The sequence below is a fragment of the Pistacia vera genome, unplaced genomic scaffold (genome assembly GCF_008641045.1).
Source record: "Pistacia vera cultivar Batoury unplaced genomic scaffold, PisVer_v2 Contig751, whole genome shotgun sequence".
Classification (NCBI taxonomy): Eukaryota; Viridiplantae; Streptophyta; class Magnoliopsida; order Sapindales; family Anacardiaceae; genus Pistacia; species Pistacia vera.
In genome coordinates, this window is record NW_022196614.1 from 1,053 (window position 1) to 12,307 (window position 11,255).

Here is an 11,255-nt window from a genome sequence, read left to right on the forward strand (position 1 = left end):
TGGTGGCTCATAAATGCCATGTCCTTTTTCACCAAGTTTTCACGTCTTTTTCTTGGTGAAATTTGGACTCTTTGAAGCAAAATTCTCAAGTTCTGTTAGTGAAGTTCACTTACTTAGTGTCAAGACTAAAGACTATATATATATATATATATTCTAAAGAGGAATTTGAGGTATGCCCTAACTCTAATAACTCTTAACACTATAAAGAAATCTATACAAAGTCATGTGACAAAAAATGAATGAAGGTGTCACACCACTTTATATAGAAATATTTGTAAGATTTCTTTATACGTCTAGTATTATTATTCCCAATCAATCATCTCCCTAAATTATTATATATATTTCCAAGAGAAACTTACTTTAACCCCCTGAGGTATGCCCTAACTCTAATAAACTCTGGTATTGAAAATAGTCCTGACCGCCTATCATTTGTTAGAGTTGATGAAATCTGTCTTCTGACACACTTAATAGTGAAATTCCTTATTTACCCCTAATTCTAAAATAAAACCATAAAAAAAGAAAGTCAACTGATCCTCACTTTGAACCTAAAATCATAATTAAATTAAATAATTCCACTGTGAAATTTCCACACCCTCAATGTAATCCAAATCCCTGGCCCTAAAAACTCCAATCAAGTCAAAAAAACTTAAAACGCCTAAAATCTATTAACATCTACAAACCCGACTTAAAAACTCATATCCTCACATTCAAGTTAATTCCAATGACAGCCTCCAAGCGGCCATGGATGCCACTATCCAAGGCTGCAAAGCCACGGCCTGGCATCGCCGGCAAGGCCATGAAGCCGCTTTAGCAATCACTGCTAGGCGCGTTGCCATGACAGCCATTGCAAGGCCACAAACTGCCAATAACAGCAGCTTAAAGGCTAGGCTCAACAGCCCTGCAAGCGTGCTCCGCCAACAAACCCAATCCACCCCCGACTTGATCCATTTACCTTTGACACAACTCAAATAATAATAATAATAATAATAATAAAAAACCGAAATCAATGATTGTTTGTGGTTGTAGCTGTGATATTTGTGTTGTTTAAGACAATTGGATTGATTCAATTTTGGCGAATTGTTTGTACTGTTTAGATTTTGATGGAAAAGTGAGGGTTTGGTTTTGTTTGTGGGGAAGATGAAGATTTCGTTGCTGTGAAGACGAAGATGGGATATTTATGACCTTTTTTTATTATTATTATTAACTTTTGACATTTTGATTATTTTTTATATTTTTTTTACTTCAATCTCTATGGCTTTACATGAAAACATGCCAACAACAGCATGCCAAATGTATCTTGTTTTTTTATCTCACATTCTTGCATAATCAGCATAAGTACAAAAAAGAATATGCTAAACACATCAATTATCTTACAATTACATACCAGCTAATGCACATCTCATATCCCCAATGCGTACACTAGTCCAAAACACCACGCTCTAACCTGTGTTTAGCAGCCTTCGCTGATGCAAGCTGCAACCCACTGCAGTAGAAAAATAATGAAATCAGAATAAATAGAGCCCAAAGTGGGGGAGAAAGAAATCTCAGTGGAGATTATAAAAACTACAAAGAGTTTTGGTATAATCACAGGTTAGTTTGCAATATAGTTCAACTACCTGTCTTCACTGTTTAATTGTTCAATGCAGGTAGCAGCATGTGCTGTCCTTAAGAACAAACTCCGGAAGAAATCATGTTGAAATGGCCAGAAAGCACTCTTTAAATTCCTTAAAATCTGCACAGCATTGTATAGTATCGTAAGCAAATATAAACTGAAGCAGGCACTGCCATACATAAACCAAATAAAGAGCCTGAAAGATAGCAGCCATGCCGTGAACGTAAACAGGAACATCTCACAAAGAATCCAAACAAGACTCAATTGCATAGAGCTTATTTGATATTTTTTCTTATATGGACATTTTTGAGAATGTCGGCAATGATATACTAAACTCACACGAAATCACATTTCTATGCTTTCTCAAAATGCATATTTCCGAAGAAAACTTTAATTTGAATCTCTTTGTATATCTAATGCTAGCCTTCAATAAGTCCCTCAATGATGTTCTTTTTCTATTCTATTTTATAACCCCAGCATATACCATATATTATTAATGTTGCAAAATATAAATGAATCTCTAAGCTTAACTTCAATTCAAACGCATTAAAGTGGAATTGTGTACAATAGTCTCATAAATGCATATGAATTTCATGAATCTTGTGAATATTTAACATGCCGTCTTTCTGAAAAATTAGAATATATGCATTTTCAAATTAGTTAACTGACAATAATCAATTAGTTAACTATTACATAAACAATGATCTAAAACAGCACCATATTGCATTTTTTCTTCGATTGAATGTCACAGGGAAATACTCCTGATCTAAGTATGATGATCCAACTATGGGAATTAAAAAAGAAGGAAACACAAAAATCAATAATCATTCCCAAAGTCAACTAACTCATATATGACAAAACATAATAGAAATCATTTCTAACATTTCACGAGTAGGGGCACACATCCACGTACCATAATGGATCTTCGGTCTTCTTTCCTTAATTTCCCAAATGCAATTTGTCATATGATAATTGCAAATTATTTACTTTAGTTCCTTAGTACCATATTGGTCTACCTGATAAATCTAGCAATGCAACAAACTGAAAGTGGGAGAGAAAATACAACCCTTTATCTGCCAACACAAATGAATCCACAATTGATTTGCTGATTAGTTCCAGAAAACAGTTATCATGACACAGATATTTGTTCACTTACCATTTACCCTTTGTAAAAAGAAAATATGAAAAATGAAGAATTCAATCTTTATTTAAGAATTGAAAACACAAAACTTAAAAAAGATGTTTTCCGTCCTTTAATTCTCTAAATTTTATATTTATCATAAGAAAATGACAGCGAATACTGTTTTCATTTTCAGATACTGTATTCAAAAAATAAATTTTTTACTGTTTTTATTTACACAATTTCAAATTCCGAGAACAAAAAATCAAACTTCTTATTTTTATTTCCGAATGCATTTTTTTTTTTAAAACAAAAACACCGAATAACATATATCTAGTATCTAAGCTTAACAGACTTGAGGTTTGCTAAATACAGGAAAGAAAAATAATACAAATTTGAGCAAGTATAGAAAAGTACCTCCTCCAACAATATTTGCACAGTCATAATGTGTGACTTATCAGATTCCCTGCTCTTCTGCTTCTGATATCCCCTAGGAAGACCATGGTCAAGAGGGAATGCTATCTCCACATCAAAATCTACTCATGATGTTAAGTGAAGCATTTTCAGAATTTCTGAGTATATAAGCAATAGCACAACAGCGGAGCCAGAGCGATGCGTCAAAACCTGCTCATGATGTTAAGATAAATAACAGAAAAATTCCCTTATGATAATGTTTTCTCCAATGAGGAATATAGAATTGTTGAGAAAAGGAAGAATTCCATACTGAGTGAAGAAATAGCGCTCTTGGATCTATTTGATTCCTCACACTAGTTCTCTAAAAACCCTAACATGAAATCATCAAATCAGGTATAAGAAAGCTCCAACGCCTGAAGATACACTATACAGTTTTAATAAACACATTTTGGATTTGATATAAAAGAAAACAGAAGCACATGAAGACGATGAAGAACTCTTTACTTCATTCAGTACATAGCAGTTGGCACACTTATTAGGACATTCTAGTTCCATAGGTTCTGCAGTCTGCTCATGTCATTCCTCATGTTTGCAAATTTATTTTATTCATTTTTTCCGATAGGATGCTGATTAGATGTATATCGATAGAAATTAAAAAACTGGATCAGATTCCACAAGAGTACGAAACGACTCCCAGCAGAGGGGAATCAGGAACTATACAAACACGCATGATAATGCTAACCTGCTGACCACTTACACTATATAAACTTCTAAGTGTCATAAAAATACAAAAATGTACTCCTTCCTTCACTGCATTTCCTTTTATTTGAGTAAAACGAAAAGATTAGCTTAGAAAACATTAGCAAGAATACTAAATTTACTACTGTAAATATGTCTACCAACCTTTTTATCAAACAAATATCTCTCTATACTATCCAAAAAAAATTTCTCATGATGACTTCAAAGATGAGTTATAATGAGGGCAATATCCCACGGAAAGATCATCCAATCGGTCGATGAAAGCATTCACAGGGAGAGGAACTGATGAATGTGATATCAGGGAGTCATCCTCTGCTGCTATATGAGGAGCTGTTTTCCCCAAATCAACACATCTATAAATGCTAATACTGGTTTCCTTTTCAATATTGGATAATTTATTGATCTGAGAATAAAAACCCTCCCTAGCCTCCTGTTTAAACATAAAAAAAAAAATTGAAATTAAAGAATTTAACTTTCATATGGAATAAAGAGATGTAAAGTAGTTAACATATTATTCAATTTAATCATCCCACTGATATAATCAGAAAGCACAAACATGTTTTTCTGGTCAAAAAAATGGCAAAACACAAATCACCTGGTGCACAAATTTAAAAAATATTTACTTTTTTGTTTTTATTTCTTTCATCCTTGCGGATGATACGATGCACATCAATTTGAGAAAACAGTAATATTTCTCGGTTCACTAAGAAAACTAATTAACACGCCATTAACCTAGTAGTAGATAAATGATACTTAAGTCAATGAACAAGTCCTTCTGGGTAAATTAGGTTCAAACCCTTCATTAACCCGAGTCATTAAGATTCACCAGATTATAGTTAATTGTCTCATTGGAATGTCCTTATCAGTCCTCCAAAACACATTTATTTCCTTTTCCCAAAATTTATTCAGGAAAAATTAGGAGCCAGTTGGTATTGCTTTAAGAAAATGTTTTGACAAAATGAATTCAAAAAATGAAAACAATGAAATGCATTCAGAGTTTATTTTATTTTATTTTGTGAAAATGAGAACAATATATTTTAAACATACAATAGTAGAATACCTTATATAAAAATTCTTAATAATCTTAAAAATAAAGTTAAAAAGACTTAATTAAACAACTCAAAAGTGCTTAATGGTTTTGAGAAATGAACCCTAGAGAAAACAATGCACAAGCTTTTTCTTTTCTTTGTTAAAGATGAAAATGAGATTTTCTATTTTACCAAAAAAAAGTCTCCAAAAATAATTGAATGTGCTTTTCTTATTTTCTGAAGATAAAAAAAATCATTCTCAGGAGACATAAATGAGCAGATCCTTATTGTTTTGTATAATTCTCATGTTTGTAAATACAAGATCATCTTCCTTTTTCTTCATAATCAAAATTATCTTCTCATTTACAGTCAACATCTTCTGCAATTATGAAGAATATATATATATACATATAGAAAATAAAACATCTTGTAGAAATCTTAGCCATTAATCTTCAACAAATTCTTCAGTCATTCAAGGATCTTTCGTGCATAAGATTAAAAATCCATTAATAAAAAAATTTTAACTTCTAAAGATTCGACTCTTTTTTTATACAGGAATGTCATTTTCACGCGTAATTCTTACCATAAAAGCACTTATAAACCAATATTCTAGACTTCCACAGATAAAACAAATTCAATAATGAAAGTTCTGTAATGACACAGAAACCGGAACCCTTAAATACAAAAGATCATGTGAAAGAGATAAGATTCAAATTTGCTTATATCCAAGGTTCTATTGATAACGATTCCAAATCAATTCCAATCCAGAAGTAGAAATTGTGAAACAATCGGGACACTTATCATTTTTCGAGGAGTAGATTTAAATACTGCAATATAATATGGAAACTAGAAATTACAGAAGTACAAGACCACTCTGACACTGGCTTAATAAGATCCAGGCCAAAGACAATGTGAAAACAGTAACAGTTATGGCCTATGGGTTATGAATTATTTATTAATAAAATGATGCAGTATTACAATTCTTATTTTGTTATTAATTTGAGACTAAATACTATAAATATGATGTTGCTTTAATATTATCATCCATTGAAATACAAAACAAGACGAACAACATAATGCATGAAAAATCAACAAACCCAAATAACAAAAGCTTTTAAACTTTGCAAAATGAGAAGATAAAAATTAATCTGACTAAAAGAAAAGCATCAAACTTATGATAAACAGACATTTTAATACTATAAACATGAGTTCACTATGATATCACCAAAGAAATACACAAGACCGACAATCTAAAAGACCAAAAATCAACAAACCCAGATGGAAAAAGTCACTTAGATTACATAGAATCATATGGAGAGTATCAATCTGGCTCATTAAGAGGGCCAAAGTGCCTTAAAAGCAGACATGCTAAGATTATAAATATAACAGGAGCAACAATGTAAAGCACCGAAAATCAACAAACCCAGATAGCAAAAGCACAATATAAACATTAATCTGACTCAATAAAAGCATAAAAAATCCATGAAAAACATACATTTTAGTGTTATAAATATGACTTTGCAATGAAGATCCGCAATATAAAACACGAAAAATAAACAAACCAGATAGCAAAATCACATAAAAAACATCACTATGGCTCAAAACCTAAGAGAAACAAACATGTGACAAACATGCTGATATTATAAATATAACAAGACCAACAATGCAAAACACCAAAAATCAACAAACCCAGAGTGCAAAATGACTTAAAGTAAAGAAATTCAGATGAATAGCATCAATCTGACTCAACAAAGGCATCAAAATTCAAGAAATAATAGAAATGCTAATATTATATATGACAGGACCCATAATTTAAAACGCCAAAAACCAACAAACCCAGATAAAAAAATCACCAAAATTACAGTATAAAAATCAATGTGACTCAATAAAAGAATCAAAATTCGTGAAAAACAGACACGATACACGGTAAATATAAATGAGACCCCCCACAAACCCACTTAAATTACACACACATACAAAAAAAGATCAATCAATTGTTCAATACCATTCAATAAAAGCATCCAAATTCATGAAAAAACAGACACATTAATATGATATATATAACAAGATCCATAATGAAAAACTCCAAAAGCCAACAAACCCAGATAGGGAAATCACTTAAATTATTAAAATCACCAGTAGGGGATGAACATAAATCAATAATAGAATCAAAATTAATTGAAAAAAAAAAAAAAATAAGAAATGAGAATGATTACTCAGGCATAGGTTGTATCGATTGCAGTAGCGTCCAAAGCGTCGTGCAACGCCAACTTCAGCTCACTCGTGGCGTACGGCGCGTGGGATCCGCCCAGACACACTACTCGGAAACACGACGACGACAAGGACCACGGCGGTGGAAATTTGATGAATTTTGGAGAAGGAGAAAACGATGCCGCAACGTATAACGGAAGAGTCATGATCTTCAAAGAAAGAGATGAGGGAATAGACAGAAAATAAAGTCTAATTATTGGAGGGAGGAGGAAGAGAAAGTGAAGATTTTGTTTGGTAGAAAATGATACGAGAAATTAAAAACATCAAGGCTGTGAATGAAAAAGACAAAGATACGTGGATCTTATTAAGATTTTTGTATTTTTGAAAAACGGTTACAGGAGATCATATAATTTATTTTTTGATAAAATAAAGTAGGCATCATTTTTAGTCATTTAAATAATAACATGTATTTATAAATCATATTTTATCAAATACGTTAATTACTTATCAGTCAGTTATAAGTGCTTTAATCAAACACAGTCCGTTGGATTAACTCTTTAAAATATTATTCTAATTTTCCCAATAAAGTTAAACAGTAGAATTAGTATATCAATCCAAACAATTCAAAATATTATTCTATATTATTTTATTTTTTTTAAACCTCCTAAATTTATTAATTTAACTAAACACCCCCCAAATAAATTTTAAAAATTGATAAAAACGCCCCTAACAACCCACATTTGCCAGATTTCGGTCACCACCGTCGGAAGTTGGCTTGAATCTTGTATAATGGTGCACTGCCTGCTGGATCTGACCGGTAGTACACCGATCTAGCCTTTTTTGGTCAGATCCACGGTAGATCTGGTCAGAAAAGGTCAAATCTATGGCCAAAAATCTGGTTGTTGACAACTAGATCTTTGGTCGTAGCTAGTCGTCAACGACGGCCAAGATATGGTTGTCGTTGACCATCAACGACGGTCATATCTGTGGCCGTCGTTGACGACCAAATGCGACTAGATCTAGCCGTCAATGGTCAGATCTAGCCGTAGATCTAGCATTTTCCAGTCAGATCCACCGTGGATCTGGCTGGAAAAAGCTATATTGGCGCACGATAGGTTAGATCCAGCCGATCGTGCACCGATTCAACGACTCCAGCCACTCTCCGATAGTGGTGGCCGGCTGTCGGTATTTAATGGGTGAGTGGAGGTGTTTTTGTTAATTTTTAATATTTTATTATAGGGGTGCTTAATAAATAAACAAACATATGAGGTATTTTGTTAATTTTCAAATCCTACATTGTAATACCCACTGAATTTTATTTTTTCCAAAATATTAAATAAACAAACATATGAGGTATTTTGTTAATTTTCAAATCCTACATTGTAATACCCACTGAATTTTATTTTTTCCAAAATATTATTAAAAAAAGTATCAGAATAATGAACCAAATGCACCCGTAACTGCTTTAAATTTCAAATGCTTATAAGCTCAAATTAGCTTATAAGCACTAGCTGCTTATAAACTAATTTTCATAAAATCATCCAAACAGTCTCATAGTTACATGACTTACAGTTGGAGTAGGAAAATGACTAATAAATTAATATAAAGTCACCAAAGCTTTGAAAAAAACCTTAAATTTAGCCGTTTGTGATTGCAAAATAATTTTATTTTTAATATCTGACAATATATTTGACATGATATTTTAAAAATAGTTTTAAAAAATAAAACTTACAAAAATTTGAGAAAAGCAGTTTTTTAGATTGTTTAAAAAAAATTATATTTAAAAACATTTCAACCATCTTAATAAAATATGTTTTCATGAAATTTCTTATTTCTTTCTTTTTAAAAAATGAAAAAACTAAAAACTATATTTAAATTCTATGTGAAATGAAGATTACATAAACAATTTTTTTTTTTTTTCTAATTATGATTAACAACCGTTAGATTTTAATATATGAATTATCAATATTTTTGTTAAAGTTTTTGTTGATGTGTGATTTTGACGCCAACAACATCGCACGTGCAAAATGCTAAAAAAATCTTAGAAATTACACATGATTAATATGAGATTTGGATTAAGGTCACAGTTTCATGCAAAGACTTAATAATAAAGGAGATAATTAGAATTTTTATAGTGGTTCGGATGCTTAAAACATTCCTACATTCACTGTTATCTATTATATGAGTGTTCTTAGTTATTAGCCAAGTTACAAAGGGGTCGCAAATAGTGAACAAAAACACAAGAGCTTGGTATTCGGAGAGAATATTAAACTAGTCTCTTTCTCGTAGGTTTGTCCTTGCTATTTGTTTTGTTGAAGTCAGAGGTCCTGATTTTGTGAGGGGGAGTCCTCTATTTATAGCCATTGAGTTCAAGGTAATGATTACAAGTCTACAAGTGGGTAGGTGGCATACAAGTCCTTCCTTGCGTCCCATTAGCTGATGACTTAGGAAATATCTTTAAATTATATGGGGCTTAGACAAGTGTGTGGACCACATTCATTCACAGACAAAACTTGAACTTGCTGAGTTGGTGACAACTGTATTCTCTCTATCTTGGGCTAACGTGGCAGATTCTGGGTGACGCAAAGCCTTTTTGAACTCTGATTAGTGCTCGCTGATGTAAGCTTACATCAGCCCTAGTTTTTTTAGGCATAATAGAAGCTCCCCAGTTCCTGAGATTCAAGGGATTGGATCTTGAGAACTTCATGATTATGCCACAGTCTGACTTGACTTCAGAAATGCTTTCTCGAGCTAAGGGCTAAGTGTAACCACATCGTTGCAGACGACCTAAAGTTGATTGCTCGATCTGATTTCTAAAATGCTGTCTTGATTTGACTTGCAAATTGAATGCAGCTTGTGAACTATGACTTGAGAGTAACACAAACGACCTAACATGATCTTTCACTAAGATCTAACGACCTGAGCTTGATCTTGTCTTGAGTCATAGGAAGGTGTTTTGAACTCTATTGGTCATTCACGACCTGCAAACACTTAGAATATTTCATTGTTGAAAATTCTGAATCATCTCGTTTGGTGTTCGTGTTCAACATGTTGAATAAATGTCTTCTTTGAACGACCTCGTCAGATGTTTTTTATTGCGCTTGACAACTGGCTTGGTCAAAAAAGTAATCTTTATCTAATAAACGTGTCTCTACGCACAATAAGTGTCAGCCATGAGCATTAAATGCAAGTCATGTTGAAACGACATTCCCTTTTGGTGCATTAAATGGGATGAAGGCGCATTAAATGCGGAAGAGATAATCACGCCAGTGATTGGCATTCTCGATAAAGAGAAATGTCAGTTGGTTACTTTGAGGCGTGGGAGTTACTCTTCCCATGGATCGATGACATGTGGTTGTGATCTATGGCTAAGAATGAAATCCCGCCCAAACGTCACTTATAAAAAAGCTTAGTGTCATCTTCCTCACTATAAAACCCTAACTTCACCCTAATTTTTTAGAAAACTCAAAATTTTCTGAGAGAAAATAGCATTTTCTTACTCCAAAAAATTTGTTCTTCCTTCACCAGTTCATGTGAACCCAACGGTACAACAGATCACCTATTTTAGGCAACCAAGAGGTACAAAAATTTCTTCCTTTTTCTCTTTTTCAAATTCCTACAAAAATTCTTTCTTTTATAGTCATGGTGGTTACAGGGTATTTGGTAGGTTCAGGAAAGAAGCATTCTTGGGCAGTGTTTGAAAGAAACACTCAAAGGTTTAAAACTTAGGGTAAAGAGTCCTAGAGGACTACTTTAGGAGTTTTTTAGGGGTTTAGAAGCTTGACGGCCATGGCAAAAAACATAGGGTTCTTTTACACGTCTTCTGAGTCATCGTATGAGATAGATTTTTCAAGGTTTGAGTCTACTCTAATGTCGTACCTTTACAAACTCTAGAGCCAATAGAGATCTCTAAAATGAGAACAATTGACGAAGAAAGCTCACACCCACCAGGTACCTCTACAGGTCCCGAGAAGGTGATAAGGTCGATCGTCTCAATGGATGAAATCAAAAAGGCGCTAGAACAATACACAATTGACGTGGACATGAACCGAAAGAGGACGTACACTGCCAAGATCCTCTCGAGAGAATGACTACAATCTCGGAAGCTATT

General features: G+C 33.0%; 1 long non-coding RNA gene across 1 annotated transcript; it reads right to left on the reverse strand.

The window, feature by feature from the left end:
• Positions 1-3,155: 3,155 nt before the first annotated feature.
• LOC116115680 lies at positions 3,156-7,170 on the reverse strand. The gene is made up of 3 exons (XR_004125706.1): positions 7,150-7,170; positions 4,050-4,335; positions 3,156-3,268 (listed from the first exon to the last, which is right to left on the reverse strand). It is a non-coding gene; the product is annotated as an uncharacterized LOC116115680 (long non-coding RNA).
• Positions 7,171-11,255: the final 4,085 nt, after the last annotated feature.